At 43.8% G+C, this 17,045-nt stretch overlaps 1 pseudogene; it reads left to right on the forward strand.

The window, feature by feature from the left end:
* The first annotated feature begins 15,751 nt into the window (after positions 1-15,751).
* On the forward strand, positions 15,752-16,119 carry LOC123460285 (annotated as a pseudogene).
* Positions 16,120-17,045: the final 926 nt, after the last annotated feature.

A 17,045-nucleotide genomic window follows, 5' to 3' on the forward strand; every position in this document is an offset into this window, starting at 1 on the left:
TTTCAAGGTAGGGTTTCACTGTAGCCCAGGCTAACCTGGAACTCACTATGTAATCTTGGGATAGCTTTGAATTTATGGTGATCCTTCTACTTCTGCCTTCTGAGTGCTGAGATTAAAGGCATGTACCACCACACCTGGCTAATTTTTTTTTTTCTAATGTAGCCCAAACTAGTCTTTTTTTTTTTTTTTCAAGGTAAGGTCTCACTCTAGCCCAGACTGACCTGGAATTCACTCTGTAGTCTCAGGGTGGCCTCGAACTCATGGTGATCCTCCTACCTCTGCCTCCCAAGTGCTGGGATTAAAGGCGTGCGCCACCATGCCAGGCCCAAACTAGTTTTATGCTCACTATGTAGCTGAGGTTGGCTTTGAACTCCTTCCTGATCCTTCTGCCTCCATCTCCCAAGTGCTAGTATGACAGTTGTTTACCACCATGCTCAGCTCAGAAGTTAACACTTTATTAATATTGGCAGTGGGGAAACAGTGAAGTATTTCAAACAGAGAAGAGACAAAGAGAAAATATCTTAGGAAGGCTATTTATTACCTGTGTGATGTTAGAAATGGGAGAGAGTATCTTGGGCTCAGGGTCCATTGCAGAGGAGGTGGTGGAAAGAATGGAAGAGCCAAAGGAAGGGTAGGACTGCTTATAATGCAATCTTTCAGACACAAAATGGCTTTGATATTCATGACCTTGCAGTGTCTGACACTACCTACACAGCACCTCCATAATAGGGGAAAAGATGATGACATCAAAATTAAAGAGAGACTAATTGAAAGGAGGAGAGGATTTGATGGAGGGTGGATTTGAGTAGGGATGAACAACCGGAGTAGGGGAGGGAATTAGCATAGTTTATTGTCCATAATTATGAAAGCTGTCAATAAACAAGCTAGCCTCTGAGCTGGAGGAATGGCTTAGTGGTTAATGCATTTGCTTGCAAAGCCAAAGGACCCAGGTTTGATACCCCAGGACCCACATTAGCCAGATGCACAAGGTGGCACATGTGTTTGGAGTTTGTTTGCAGTGGCTGGAGGCCCTGGTGTGCCCATTCTCTCTCTCTCCCCCTCCCTTTCTCTCTTTCAAATAAAAAAATTCTTTTGGTAGAGAATCTTCTCTTTTTAGATGGCAGTGAGCTTGGGATGACTCAGGAGGCATCATGGTGCTGGAAAGAAGTGACAGGAGTGCTCAGCACTGCAGTATCTCTATCACACCTTCCAAGGCTCAGGGTCTAATGCGGAAGAAGTGGCAGAAAGAATGTAAGAGCCAAAGGAAGGGTAGGACTCCCTACAACATGCTCCCCCCAGACACAAAATGGCCTGCATACCCATGACCTCACTGTGCCTGACACTACCTACACAAGACCATCATAAGAGGAGGAAAAGATCATTGATAAAATAAAAGAGACTGATTGAGATAGGGAGGGGATATGATGAAGAATGGAGTTTCAAAGGGGAAAGTGGGAGGAGGGAGGGTATTACCATGGGATTTTTTTTTATAATCATGGAAGTTGTTAATAAAATTTTTTTTTTTTTTTAAAAAAAGGTAACCTCTGGGTTGGAGGTATGGCTTAGCTGTTAAGGTGCTTGCCTCTAAAGCCAAAGGACTCAGGTTCGATTCCCCAGTTCCTACGTAAAACCAGATGCACAAGGCAGTACATGCATCTGGAGTTCGTTTGCAGTGGCTAGAGGCCCTGAAAGCATACCCATTCTTTCTCTCTCTCTCTCTCTCAAATAAATAAAATACAAATACAATATTTATTTTTAAGGTTAGGCTGGATGTGGACGTGGTGGTGCATGCCTTTAATCACAGTACTTGGGAGGCAGAGGTGTTAGAGTGAGACCCTACCTCAAAAACAAAAACAAAAACAAAGAGAGAGAGAGAGGGAGAGAGAGAAAGAAAAAAAAAGTTAACCTCTGCTTCGAATTCATTCTAAGAATGCATTATCCACCCTATGACGCTGGTTTCTGTGGTCTGTAGCTTCTGCTGCTTAGGAAGGGAACTCATCTTTTCCTAAGTCTCCTTATATAACCAATCTAACAGCTTTTGTATCAGTCCTTGTACCCATAAAAGACTCCCAAGAGTTTCATAATGACTCCAGTACCAGATGAATTAGTAAGATCATGAACTTTAGCTGGCCGACTTAATGCCTAATTCTTTTCCCATTATCCCACAGGTCCTCATCCCGCATCCTGCTGTGGATAGAGGATGACCAAAAGCAAAGGAAGTAGCAAGGTTTCAGACGTAGAGTTGACATCATTTAAAGCCCATCAATCTTTTCTTTTTTTAATTTAATTTTTTCTCATTTTTTAAAACATTTTCCATGATTATAAAATATATCCCATGGTAATTCCCTCCCTCCCCACCCCCACACTTCCATGGGATATTTTTTATATTTTATAATCATGGAAAATGTTAATAAAAATTAAAAAAAAGAAAAAAAAAAGAAATGCGGACAAAAAAATAAAATAAACAAAAAATTAAAAGTAAAAAAAAAAATCCCATTGTAATACCCTCCTTCTCCCCCTTTTCCCCTTTGAAATTCCATTCTTCATCATATGCCCTCCTCATCTCAATCAGTCTCTCTTTTATTTTGATGTTGTGATTTTTCCCTCCTCTTATTATGGTCTTGTGTAGGTAGTGTCAGGCACTATGAGGTCATGGATATCGAGGCCATTTTATGTCTGGAGGGAGCACGTTGTAAAGAGTCCTACCCTTCCTTTGGCTCTTACATTCTTTCCACCACCTCTTCCGCATTAGACCCTGAGCCTTGGAAGGTGTGATCGAGATGTTACTTGGTACTCTAATCACTTCTTTCCAGCACCATGATACCTTCTGAGTCGTCCCAAGGTCACTGCCATCTGAAAAGGGAAGATTCTCTACCCAAAGTGAGAGTAGCATTAATATAAGGGTATGAATATTAAGAGAAGTGCTTACTGGGCAGTTTGATAAGCATAGTATATACACTTATCCAGACATCAGCAGATGTTACACCCCTAGGGCTCATGACTACTCCTGTTTTAAGTTTTCAGTATCAGGGATGTATTCCCTCCCATGGAGCAGGCCTCCAGTCCAATTGGAGGGCAGTTGGCTTCCACCATGACAGATGTGCCACTATTGTACCTGTTGGCTCATTTGGGCTGGCTGGCCAATTATAAGGCTTGCAGTGTCCACTGCTGAGTATCTTCACTAGTGGTATCTCTTTCTCCCATTGAACTACATGTAGAATGGCTTCTTCCAGCTTTCTGTCAGCTGGTCTGCATGGAGGAGGTTCTCAGCTCACTTCCAGCAGGATTTCTCAGTGGCTTTGCAGCCCAAGTATGTGGAGTCTTCAGCAATAGGGTCTTACCATCGATTCCTGGTGAAGCCCATCAATCTTATGTACTCTTCCAGGGTTTCCTCATCCACTTCCTCTTTTGTCACAACCTGCTTCCTAGTTTATGCCTGGATTGTTAGATTTTTCCTTTAGGTTTCTGTCTATACTTGCTTCTATTTCTTTTTCTTTTAAACATATTTTATAGGGCTAAAGAAGTGGCTTAGTGGTTAAGGCATTTGCCTGAGAAGCCTAAGGACCTCCGTTCAATTTCCCAGGAACCCATATAAGCCAGATGCACAAGGGGGCGCATTCCTCTGGAGTTCGTTTCTGGTGGCTGGAGGCCCTGGCACACCCATTCTCTTTCTGTCTGCCTCTTCCTCTGTCTCTTTCTCTCAAATAAATAAAAAAAATTTTAATTAAAAAATAATTATAATAGCTTATTACATTTATTAACTTGTGTATGTTGAATCATCCCTGCATTTCTGGAGTAAACCCTACTTGATCAGGCTGAAAGAAAAACACAAGGCCTGGAGAGATGGTTCAGTGGTTAAGGTGTTTGCCTCCAAAGCCTAACGACCCTAGTTTGATTCCCAAGTACCCGCTTAGATGCACAATTTGGTGCATGCATCTGGAGTCCATTTGCAGTGGCTGGAGGCCCTAGCATTCCCATTCTCTCTATCTTTCTCTCTGCTTGCAAATAAATGAATAATAAAAAAGAAAAAAAAAACACAACAAAAACACTAAAATAAAAACAAAAAGAAGCCAGGTGTGGTGGCGCATGCCTTTAATCTCAGCACTCGGGAGGTAGAGGTAGGAGGACTGCTGTGAGTTCGAGGACACCCTGAGACTGCATAGTGAATTCCATGTCAGCCTGGGCTACAGCGAGACACTACCTTGAAAAACAAAAACAAAAAAGCTAGATGCACAAAGTGGCTCATGCATGTGGAGTTCATTTGCAGGGGCTGGAGGCTCCGGCATGCCCATTCTCTGTCTCTTTTCTATCTTTCTTTGCTTGCAAATAAATAAATAAAGATTTTTTTTTTTTTTTAAAGAATACTAGGGTAGGAGGAAGAATACCGGGGGCCATATGACCTCAACTGACACCTTAAGATATGAGCTCATCTAAGTCCATATCACATTGCTTTCTTCTTTGGACACAAGGGCATGTAGTCCAGGCTGGCTCTGAACACATCATGTAGCTGTGAATGACCATCAGAGTCTGCTTCTTCTACCTGCCCAATGCTGCGATTGAAAGCATAAACCACCACTTCCGGTTTATACATTGCTGAGGGTAGAACCCAAGGCTTTGTGCATGTTAAGCAAGCGCCCTACCAACTAAGCTTTTTCCTCAGCTCTTGTATTACCTTGTTCTGATCTTGTTGGAAACCATATGCAAAAGTTACATTATACAAGTAAGCCATACACAGTGGTGCACGCCTTTAATCCCAGCATTTGAGAAGCAGAGGTAGGGGGGTCACTGTGAGTTCGAGACCAGTCTGAGACCACAGAGTGAGTTCCAGCTTAGCTTTGGCTAGAATGAGATCCTATCTTGGAAAAAAATGCAGTTAAAATGGCCCAGGTTGCTTTCGCATTTGAACTAAGCTGTACCTTGCATTGGAAGGGCTGTATATTTATGAGTCTTTTAAGGTCTTAAAAGCTGTCCGGCCGGGCGTGGTGGTGCACGCCTTTAATCCCAGCACTTGGGAGGTAGAGGTAAGAGGATCACCCTGAGTTCGAGGCCACCCTGAGACTACATACTGAATTCCAGGTCAGCCTGAGCTAGAGTGAGACCCTACCTCCAAAAACAAAAACAAACAAACAAAAAACCCAAAAACCTGTCTGGCTTGTTTTTAGGAAAATCAATAGCTATTATTTTTATCTATATCTATTTATTTTTATATAGGTTTATTTGCAACGCAGAGAGATAATGGGCATACCAGGGCCTTTAGCCACTGCAAACAAACTCCAGATGCATGTGTCACCTTGTCCATCTGGCTTATGTGGATCCCGGGGAATTGATCTGAAATCCTTTGGCTTTGCAGGCAAGCACCTTAACTGCTAAGCCACCTCTCCAGCCCTTCTGTTTCTCTTTGATTCTGCCTCCAAAAATACCTATTTCCTACTATTGTTCTGTTTAGTTTCTCTAAGTATGTACTTCTGTGATTTTATTCCAATCACTTAAAAATTCTTTTGAAATAATTTTATTGGTGGGCATGGAAGAAAAAGATAATAAAAGCAAAATATTATTTGAGTATTTTTTTTATTAATTCATTTGTGTGTGTGTGTGTGTGTGTGAGAGAGAGAGAGAGAGAGACAGAGAGAGAAAGAGAAAAAGGGGTGCTTGGACATCCTGCCACTACATACAAAATCCAGAAACATGGGCTGGAGAAATGGCTTAGATGTTAATGTGCTTGCCTGCAATGCCAAAGGACCATGGCTTTGTTTCCCAGGACCCACGTAAGCCAGATGCACAAGGTGGCACATGTGTCTGGAGTTTGGTTGCAGTGGCTGGAGGCACTGGCAGCCCGCTCTCTTTCCCTCTATCTATATCTGCCTTTCTCTCATAAATAAATAAATAGATAGATAAAATTTAAAAAATCCAGAAACATGTGCCACTTTGTGTGGGTACTGGAGAACTGGACTCAGGCTGGCAGGCTTTGCAAAGAAAGCACTTTTAACTTCTGATCCATCTCTCCAGTCCTCCAATATATATATATATTTGAGGTAGGGCTTCACTCTAGCCTAGGCTGACCTAGAATTGACTATGTAGTCTCAGGGTGGCCTCAACCTCACAGCAATCCTCCTACCTCTGCCTCCTGAGTACTGGAAATAAAAGTGTGTGCCAGATGTGGTGGCACACACCTTTAATCCCAGCACTTGGGAGGCAGAGGTAGGAGGATTGTGGTGAGTTCAAGGCCACCTTGAGACTGTATAGTCAATTCCAGGTCAGCCTGTGCTAGAATGAGACCCTACCTCGAAAAACCAAAAAAAAAAAAAAAAAAAAAAAACCAAAAAAAAAAAAAATCTAAGAGGATATAAATAAAACATATGTAATCCTACTTTTTTGGACAGTGGAACACTCAGGAGCCATAGATTGTTGCTAGAAAATTTTCAGTGCCAGAGATGGATATCTTCCAGTGAGTTGTTGGCCAGGAAGGTCCCTGAGGCCAACATTATAGGTCATTGATGATGCTCTTGGTTTCCCACTAGGAATAGATGCTAAGATCCTATTGCTGAAGACTCCATATACTTGGGCTGCAAAGCCACTGAGAAATCATGCTGGATGTGAGCTGATAACCTCCTCCATGTAGACCAGCTGACAGAAAGCTGAAAGAAGCCATTCTGCATGCAGTTCAAGGGGAGAAAGAGAAATCACCAGTGAAGATACTCATCAGTGGACACTGCAAGCCAGCCAGGCCAAATGAGCCAATGGGTGCAATAGAGGCATGTCTGTTTTGGGGGAAACCAACTGCCCTCTAATTGGACTGGAGGCCCACTCCATGGGAAGGGAATACATCCCTGATACTGAAAACTTAAAACAAGAGTAGTTGTAAGCCCTACGGGTGTAACATCTGCTGTTGTCTGGCTAAATGTATATACTATGCTTATCAAACTGACTGATGATTTTAAAGGTAGGATTTGTATTGCTCACTTATTCTTTGTTTATTCCTTTTACATTTATCTTTTAAAAAATATTTTATTTGAGGGGCTGGAGAGACGGCTTAGCGGGTAAGTGCTTGCCTGTGAAGCTTAAGGACCCTGGTTCAAGGCTTGATTCTCCAGGACCCACATAAGCCAGATGCACAAGGTGGCACATGCATCTGAAGTTCGTTTGCACTGGCTGGAGGCCCTGGAGCACCCATTCTCTCTCTCTCTCTCTCTTTCTCTCTGTTGCTCTCAAATAAATAAATAAAAATTACAAAAACAAAATTAAAAATAAATAAATAAAATATTTTATTTGAAAGAGAGTGAAAGTGGCAGAGAGAGAGAAAGAGAGAATGGGTGTGCTGTGGCCTTCAGCCATTACAAATGAACTCCAGGTACATGTGCCACCTTGTGGATCTGGCTTATGTGGGTTTTGGGAAATTGAACCTGCGTCCTTTGGCTTTGCAGTTAAGCATCTTAACTGCTAAGCCATCTCTCCAGTCCAGGGTATTTTTTTGTTGTTGTTGTTTGTTTTTTGTTTTTTGAGGTAGGGTCTCACTCTAGCCCAGGCTGATCTGGAATTCAATAAGTAGTCTCAGGGTGGCCTTGAACTCACGGTGGTGGTTGATCCTCCTACTTCTGCCTCCTGAGTGCTACAATTAAAGGCGTGGACCACCATGTCCACTCTTTTTTTTTTTTTTTGTCTTTGTAAATTTTTCTTATTTTTTTCATGGTGAGCCCCTCCTTCTTGCCTTTCTCAAAAATCTTCAGATGGGCTTAGTGGTTAAGGCGCATGCCTGTGCAGCACTCAAGTTTGGTTCTCCAGGTCCCATGTTAGCCAGATGCACAAGGTGGCACATGCATCTGGAGTTCATTTGCAGTGGCTAGAGGCCCTGGTATGCCCATTCTCACTCACGTCTGTCTCCCTCTCTCTCTGACTCTGATAAATAAATAAAAATAAATCTTTAAAAATTGTTTAAAAAAATCTTCAGGGCTGGAGAGATGGCTTAGCGGTTAAGTGCTTGCCTGTGAAGCCTAAGGACCCCGGTTCGAGGCTCGGTTCCCCAGATCCCACGTTAGCCAGATGCACAAGAGGGCGCACGCGTCTGGAGTTCGTTTGCAGAGGCTGGAAGCCCTGGAGCGCCCATTCTCTCTCTCCCTCTATCTGTCTTTCTCTCTATGTCTGTTGCTCTCAAATAAACAACAACAAAAAAAAAAACGAACAAAAAAAAATTAAAAAAAAAATCTTCAGATATTTTCTTTTTTTTCCTCATTTTTTTCCATATTACTTGCTAGCTTGATCCTCTCTTCTCTGCATTGCTATCTGCAAAAATTATCTGATAAGGCTGAGCATTCATTTCTTCTTCTTTATTATTATTATTATTTTTAGGTAGGGTCCCACTATGGTCCAGGCTGACCTGTAATTCACTATGTAGTCTCAGGCTGGCCTCAAACTCACAACAACCCTCCTATCTCTGCCTTCCGAGTGCTGGCATTAAAGACGGCCCAGTTTACTTTTAGCCTTTGATTTTTATTTATTTATTTTTTTTTTGAGGTAGGTTCTCACTCTAGCTCAGGCTGACCTGGAATTCACTATGGAGTCTCAGGGTGGCCTCGAACTCATGGCGATCCTCCTACCTCTGCCTACGGAGTGCTGGGATTAAAGGCATGCGCCACCACGCCCGGTTTAGCCTTTAATTTAATCAAACTTTTTTTTTTTTTCTTAAACAAGGCCTCATATATTTGGCTGGCCTTGAACTCACTGCTGGCCTAGGCTGACCTTGAGCTCCTGATCCTTCTGCCCCCTAAGTGTGGGGATTATAGGCATGTGTCACACCTGGCTCTTTTAGCTTTTTAATCCCCCAAAGACTCTGAGTCTCCTATGGAATTCACATTCCGTGTTTCACATCATGGTTATTTCCACATTAACCTTGTAAACGTAAACTTCCCCATGAGATATGAGTTCATTCCCCTGGAGTAAATCCCTTGAACCAGTCTCAATAACCTTGAAGAATTTTGTTTCTTCCAGTTCACTATCAATACTGCCAGCAATTCTTGTCATTCAGAAACAAGGTTGACATTCCTGGTCTACCCTTGCATAATCTTGGAAAAACAAACAGAATACTTTGTTGAATTTACTAAATAAAAGCTAAAAGTATTGCCTTTTTGCTCCCCCCCCCCCCCCATGGACTTATGTGCAGGACAGCTCTCCTCCAGGGCATTGTTTCTTCCTGTTACAGTAAGAGGTACAGCCAGGTTTGGTGGCTCACCTGTAACCCCAGCACTCAGGAGGCAAAGGCTGCAGGATTGTAAATTTAAGGTCAGCTTGGGCTACATGAGCATTTGTCTTAAAATAATCCAAACAACAAAAGTTTCAAAGTGAACATCTCTCTCATATTTGTTTACAATAGTCATTGTTCATTTGACTATTAGCTCTATATTTTTTAGGGTCTGATCATATAGCTCAGTCAGTCAAATGCCTGCCTAACATGCAGAAAGAAGGCCCTGGGTTCAATTCTCAGCACCACATATAACCAGGTGGGGTAGAATTTGTCTATAATCTCAGCCTTGGGGAGATGGAGGAAGAACGTTGTTGCAGTCTGGATCTCATTGCTGTTAGAAATCACCCAATCAAGAGCAGCTTCTGGGAAAAAGAGATTTATTTTGGCTTATAGGCTCGAGGGGAAGCTCCACGATGGCAGGGGAAAACGATGGCATGAGCAGAGGGTGGACATCACCCCCTGGCCAACATAAGGTGGGACACAGCAACAGGAGGGTGTGCCAAACACTGGCATGGGGAAACTGGCTATAAAGCCCTTAAACCCGCCCCCAACAATACTCTCCCTCCAGGAGGCATTAACTCGGAACCTAGCATTCAGAACACCTAAGTTTATGGGGGACACCTGAATCAAACCACCACAGACGTTCAGAAGCCGTCTTCAACTGCTTGGTGAGTTCTAGGCCATCCTGGGCTATATCAAGAAAACAAAATCCTATATCAAAACCAAAACTAAGCCGGGCGTGGTGGCGCACGCCTTTAATCCCAGCACTCGGGAGGCAGAGGTAGGAGGATCACCATGAGTTCGAGGCCACCCTGAGACTACATAGTTAATGCCAGGTCAGCCTGGACCAGAGTGAGACCCTACCTTGAAAAACAACAAAAAACAAAAATAAAAACCAAAACTCTCTCTCTCTCTTCTTCATCATCATCATCTGTCTGTCTATCATCTATCTTTCTCTTTATTTTTTTGTTTTTCAAGGTAGGGTCTCACTCTAGCTCAGGCTGACCTGGAATTCACTATGGAGTCTCAGGGTGGCCTCGAACTCATGGCGATCCTCCTACCTCTGCCTCCTGAGTGCTGGGATTAAAGGCGTGTGCCACCATGCCCGGGTCTATCATCTATTTATAAGTCTGGGCATGATGGCGCATGTCTGTAATCTCAGCAATTGGAAGTAGGAGGATATCAGTATGTTAGGGGGCAATCCAAAGTACATAGTACAAGGCCAGCCAGCCAGGGTTACATAGCAAGACCCTATTTCTAAGGAAAAGAGAGAGAGAGAGAGAGAGAGAGAGAAAGAAAGGAAGGGAGGAAAAAAGTAGGTAGGGTATGGTATAAGCCTAGAACCTGGGAGTCAGTAGAAGAATTGAGTTCAAGGCTAGCCTAGACTACTTAGAGACCCTTGGGGGAGGGATTGATATTTGACATCAGAAAAGAGATTATAGAGTCAGCTTTTGGACCCCTGAGCCACCATGTAAGTTCCCCTGCTGCCACACTCACAGGAAGAGGAAGAGGAAGAGGAAGAGGCCTTGAGGAGGTTCTCAGTCCCAGCCGCTGTCAGTTCTTGCCGTCGGTAAGTGTCACAGCAGCGTGTCAGTGAGGACATCTCCAGATGACCCTAGCCGCCTCCTTGCCGCTGAGTCATTCCTAGCTATTGAATCTACCCATCTGAGACCTCAAACGTTGTGGGTGGAGCAGGGACAAGCTGGTTTTACCAAGGACGTTGAAATTCACGTGTCTGTAAGCAGAATAAAATGGTTATTTTAGACTACTAAGTTTTTTTATAAATTTTTTTTTTGTTTTTATTTATTTATTTGAGAGTGACAGAGAGAGGAAGAGGCAGATAGATAGATAGATAGAGAGAGAGAGAATGGACGCGCCAGGGCCTCCAGCCACTGCAAACGAACTCCAGACCCGTGCGCCGCCTTGTGCATCTGGCTAACGTGGTTCCTGGGGAGTCGAGCCTCAACCCAGTGTCCTTAGGCTTCACAGGCAAGTGCTTAACAGCTAAACCATCTGTCCAGCCCTAGACTACTAAGTTTTGGAGTAATTTGTTACATGTCAGGAGTAACTAGAATAGAAGGAATTTGGGCAAAGACATATCAGGTTCCCAGGGAAGAAAGCTAACCAGAGAGAGTAGTGATATCGCACAGAAGGAAAGTTTCTAACTGAACAGACAGACCAGAAGCAAGCTTCCAAGTGACAGTGCCTAACTGTCCTGACACTACCCTGGAGAATAAATCAAAACACCAATGCCATATTTGGTAAGTTTTCATGAGTTCTTCTAGTTTTCATAGACTATTGTAGGGTGGTACAGTTCTCATTCCCTAGCACTGGTGGTGATGTCTGAAACACAGCGTTGGTAAACTGACACTACCTCATGTTAGGAGGATTAAGAGACAGGACTGGGGTTGGAGAGGTGGCTCAGTGGTTAAGGTGCTTGCCTGCAAAGCCCAAGGACCCAGATTTGATTCCCCAGGACCTACATAAGCCAGATGTACAAGGCGGCACATACATCTGGAGTCATTTGTAGCTCCTGGAGGCTCTGGCATGCCCATTCTCTCTCTCTCTCTCTCTCTCTGCTTCTTTCTCTCTCTCTCTCTCAAATAAATAAATAAATAAATTTTTTTTTTTTTTTTTTAAAAAGAGACAGAACTGAGCCCAGCGTGGTGACACACACCTTTCATCCCAGCACTTGGGAGGCAGAGGTAGGAGGATCGCCATGAGTTCAAGGCCACCCTGAGAATACAGAGTGAATTCCAGGTCAGCCTGAGCTAGAGTGAGACCCTATCTCAAAAAACCAAAAAAAAAAAAAAAAAAAAGAGAGAGAGAGATTGAAAACTGTATCAAGCATCACCAGGGTTGGCCGCAGGCAGTACTGTGTGTGACTCTAAGATGTACAACCCACTGGTGTAGGAGCAAGTGTCTCTGTGCCTGCTCTTAGAGGAGGGCGTCTATACCCCTGGGCACATCCTGTCACCCAGCACTTCCGTTAGTCACCCTTCAGGGTTCAGATGCCCAGTAATTCCTGAGCTTCCCAGCAAGTAGCACATCTTGTAAGTCTTCCCTCTTTAATTAGCCTAATCAAGATAATCCCTCACAGACTGGCACAGAGGCGCCCCTAAACCACATAATCCCTCCCAGGTGATTCTACACACTGTCAACTTGCCAACATAAACATAAAAACGTGAAAGGGGGGGCTGGAGAAATGACTTAGAAGTGAAGGCACTTGACTGCAAAGCCGAAGGACCCACGTCTGATTACCCGGTACCCACATACGCCAGATGCACAAGGGGCTACATTGTCTGGAGTTCATTTGCAGTGGCTAGAAGCCCTGGTGAGTCTATTCAATTTGCCCCTCTCCCTCAAATAAATACATAAATTAAAAAAAAAAAAGTGAGGGCTAGAGAGATAGCTCAGCAGTTGAGGCACTTGCTGGCAAAGCCTAAGGACCCAGATTCGATTCACCAAGATCCATGGTAAAGGCAGGTGCACAAGGTGGCACATGCGTTTGGAGTTCATTTGCAATGGCTGTAGGCTCTGAAATGCCCCATTCTCTCTCTCTCTGCTTGAAAATAAATATTTTTTTTTTTTAAAGTGAAAGAGGGCTGAAGACATAGTTCATTGGTAGAACCCTTGCCCAGCATGGGGAAAGCCCTAGGTTTAATGCTCAGTATCACACAAAAAACACTCATCCCCGCCCTCCTAACCCCCCGCGTTGCAGTCCGGTTTGCATTGCTGGTAGAAATCACCCAACCAAGAGCAGCTTGTGGGAAAAAGCGGTTTATTTTGGATTACAGGCTTGAGGGGAAGCTCCACTATGGCAGGGGAAAATGATGACATGAGCAGAGGGTGGATATCACCCCCTGGCCAACATAAAGTGGACAATACCAATAGGAGACTGTGCCAAACACTGGCAAAGGGACACTGGCTATAACACCCATAAGCCCGCCCCCAACAATACACTGCCTCCAGGAGGCATTAATTCCCAAATCTTCATCAGCTGGGAACCTAGCATTCATAACACCTAAGTTTATGGGGGACACCTGAATCAAACCACCACACCCCCTCTCTAAAATAATCTGCTTTCCTCCCTGAGGGGCAATGGGCAATTAATGGTTTCTGGTGGACAGAAAGACTTCTTTAATTTTTTTTTTTTTAATTTACAATTAAAAGTTTCCATAACCATGGAAATTCTCTTCCGCCCTTTCCCTTTGCAACTCCACTCTCCATCATATCCCTTTCCCCCCCTCAATCAGTCTCTCTTTCATCTTGTTGTCCTTTTCCTCCTATTATGATGGTCTTGTGTAGGTAGTGACAGGCACTGTGAGATCATGGATATCCAGGTCATTTTGTGTCTGGAAGAGTGCATTGTAAGCAGTCCTACCCTTCCTTTGGCTCTTACATTCTTTCCACCACCTCTTCCACAACAGACCCTGAGCTTTAAAAGGTGTGATAGAGATGTTGTAGTGCTGAATACTCTTCTGTCACTTTTTTTAAAAATATTTTTTTTTGTTTATTTTTATTTATTTATTTGAGAGCGACAGACAGAGTGAGAAAGAGACAGAGAAAGACACAGAGAGAATGGGCGCGCCAGGGCCTCCAGCCACTGCAAAAGAACTCCAGACGTGTGCGCCCCCTTGTGCGTCTGGCTAACGTGGGTCCTGGGGAGTTGAGCCTTGAACTGGGGTCCTTAGGCTTCACAGGCAAGCGCTTAACCACTAAGCAATCTCTCCAGCCCCTCTTCTGTCACTTTTTCTCAGCACCATGGTGCCTTTTGAGTCATCCCAGGGGTCACCACCATCTGAAAAGAGAAGCTTCTCTAACCAAAAGTGAGAGTAGCATTAATACATGGGAAAGACATTTTCTTTAAACATATGAATACCTCCCCACCCATGCTTAAGCAAGCAACCCTAATTAAACTCACTGTGTGTGTGTATGTGTGTGGGGCACATGGATAGACTGCTCAGTGGTTAAGGTACTTGCCTGAAAGGTTCAACAACCAATATTTGATTCCCCAGTGTCCACATAAAGCCAGATGCACAAAGTGGCACATGCATCTGGAGTTCATTTGCAGAGGCAAGAGGTCCTGGTGTGCCCATTATCCCTTTTTCTCTGTCTTTCTTCTTCTGTCTCTTTCTGCTTGCAAATTAATAAAATATATATGTGGCCCAAGTGGGGCATGGTGGTGCACGTCTTTAATCCCAGCACTTGGGAGGCAGAGGTAGGAGGATCACCGTGGATTTGAGGCCACCCTGACACTACATAGTGAATTCCAGGTTAGCCTGGGCTACAGCGAGACCCTACCTCCAAAAAACAAAAAACCAACCAACCAAACAAACAAACAAACAAAAAAACAAGCCAGTGGGACACATACACACTGACTTGAATGTAGCAAGATGGCTAGATGGAAGGAAGGGCTCAGTGGGAGCAGGATAAGTGAAGGAAAGAGGTGATGGATATAATCCAAATACATTATGTACATGTATGAAATTGTCAATAAGTAATTTCAAAACTTAAAACTTAGATGTGTTAAAATGAAACTTTCTAGGAATGGGAGTGAAGCTTGTTAGCATGTGTGTCTACATGTGAGAGAGGCTGGCTTCTATCACCGGCACCAAACAAAACTAAACACTAAAAAATGGATACCTTTCTTCATTAGCCCTTGTTTCCTCTCACAGAGCAGTGTAAATGAGAGTGTAAGTTGAGATCCTAAGATGAAAATGATACCTGCTACAGTGTTTTGTAAGGGTTCTTCCTGAGTGAGTGTGTGTGTTTGTGTGTGCGCGTGCTGAGATTGAGCCCAGGGCCTTGTGTAAACTAGGTAGAGATGCTACCACTGAGCTACATCCCAGCCTTTTGGGTTTTTGTTTTTTTATTTTTCGTTTTTTGGTTTTTCAAGGTAGGGTATCACTCTAGCCCAGGCTGACCTGGAATTCACTATGGAGTCTCAGGGTGGCCTCGAACTCACAGCGATCCTCCTACCTCTGCCTCCCGAGTGCTGGGATTAAAGGCGTGCGCCACGACGCCTGGCTTGGTTTTTATTTTTTTGATACAAGATTTGAGTCTGCAGCTAGGCTGGTTTCAAACTCCCGGCAACTTTCCTCCCTCACAGTAGTGCATGCAACTGTAGATCGTTTGCAGCAGCGAGAGGCCCTGGTGCACCCGTTCTCTCTCCTTTTTCTCTCTCAAATAAATAATTTTAAAAAATGAGTGTTATCTTTTAATTATTTTTTTAAAGCAGTTGGGGGCTGGAGAGATGGCTTAGTGGTTAAGGCACATGCCTGCAGAGCCAAAGGATCTTGGTTCAATTCTCCAGGTCCCACATAAGCCAGATGCACATGGTGGCGCATTCATCTGGAGTTCGTTTGCAGGGGCTAGAGGCCCTGGCACGCCCATTCTCCCTCTCTCTCTCTCCCTCTCTCTGTCTCTAATAAATATATAAGTAAATAGATAAATAAATAAATATATATATAAATAAAACTTTTTATAAAAGCTTTCCAACCTGGGCCCAGCAAAATGGCTCCCACTAAGAAGGGTGGCGAGAAAAAGAAGGGCTGTTCTGCCAGCCACAAGGTGGTGAGCCGAGAGGACACCATCGCCATTCACAGGGCATCCATGGAGCGGGCCTCTGGGACCCTTGAAGAGATCGGGAAGTTTGCCATGAAGGAGATGTGGAGCTCTCCGTGTGCGCGTTGATAACAGGCTCAACAAAGCAGTCTGAGCCAAGGGGAATAAGTAATGTCCTGTATGCTATACGCGCACTCTTGTCCAAGAAACGGAATGAGGAGGATGATTCACCAAACAAGCTTTATACTTTGGTGACCTATGTCCCTGTTACCACATTCAAAAAAATTCTACAGACTGTCGTCATTGATGGGAACTAACTTCTTGAGTTTGAAAATAAAGTTATAAAAGTTAAAAAAAAAATACCCAAAACTTTAAAAAACAAAAAGGAGTTGGCCAGGCGTGAGAGGTAGAGATAGGAGATCGCTGTGAGTTGGAAGTCATCCTAAGACTACATAGTGATTTCTAGGTTAGCCTGGGCTAGAGTGAGACCTACCTTGAAAAACCAAAAAAAAAAAAAAAAAAAAAAAGAGTTGAATAACCAAAACTGCATCAGTTTAATATTTTAGCATTTTTCCCCTCCCATCATTGTCAAGCAGAATCATGGCACACATTTCTGTTAGTCTCCCCTGGCTAACAAGCTTGGAGGGGGGCCCATGTGTAAGGTTGTCTCTGAGTCCTGCAAGTAAGGGGAAACATGCCAACTTGACTGCATTTTAGTAGCTGGCGTGACTGGTGAGGATTTATTGCTTCCTTTACTTTGTGGAGCCACAAGGTCTCAATTGGTAGAGTTAGATAAAACAAAAAAGAAACTAAGTAAAAACCTGCACTGGGGATGTAACTCAGTAAGTCAAGAGCCTGCCTAGCATGCATAAATTCCTGGATTCAATCCCCAGCAAGGCATAAACCAGGTGTGACCGCCCACTTCTCTTGAGAAGGACAAGTAGGAGGATCAGGAACTCAAGGTCACTTTTGGTTTTTCGAGGTAGGGTCTCGCTCTAGCCCAGACTGGCCAGGACTTCACTATGTAGTCTCAGGGTGGCCTCGAACTCACTGTGATCCTCCCACCTCTGCCTCCCTGGTGCTTACCTTGAACTCTTAGATCCTCTTGATTCCATCCTCCCTCCCGGGGAATGGGATTTCAAACATCCACCACCACACCCAGCTCACCATAGCTAATCTTTACCGAGCAGTTAGGTACCAGGGTACTGTGATAAACATTTTACATGATTATCTTAGGAGTCAT

The sequence above is a fragment of the Jaculus jaculus genome, chromosome 4 (genome assembly GCF_020740685.1).
Source record: "Jaculus jaculus isolate mJacJac1 chromosome 4, mJacJac1.mat.Y.cur, whole genome shotgun sequence".
NCBI classification, from domain to species: Eukaryota; Metazoa; Chordata; class Mammalia; order Rodentia; family Dipodidae; genus Jaculus; species Jaculus jaculus.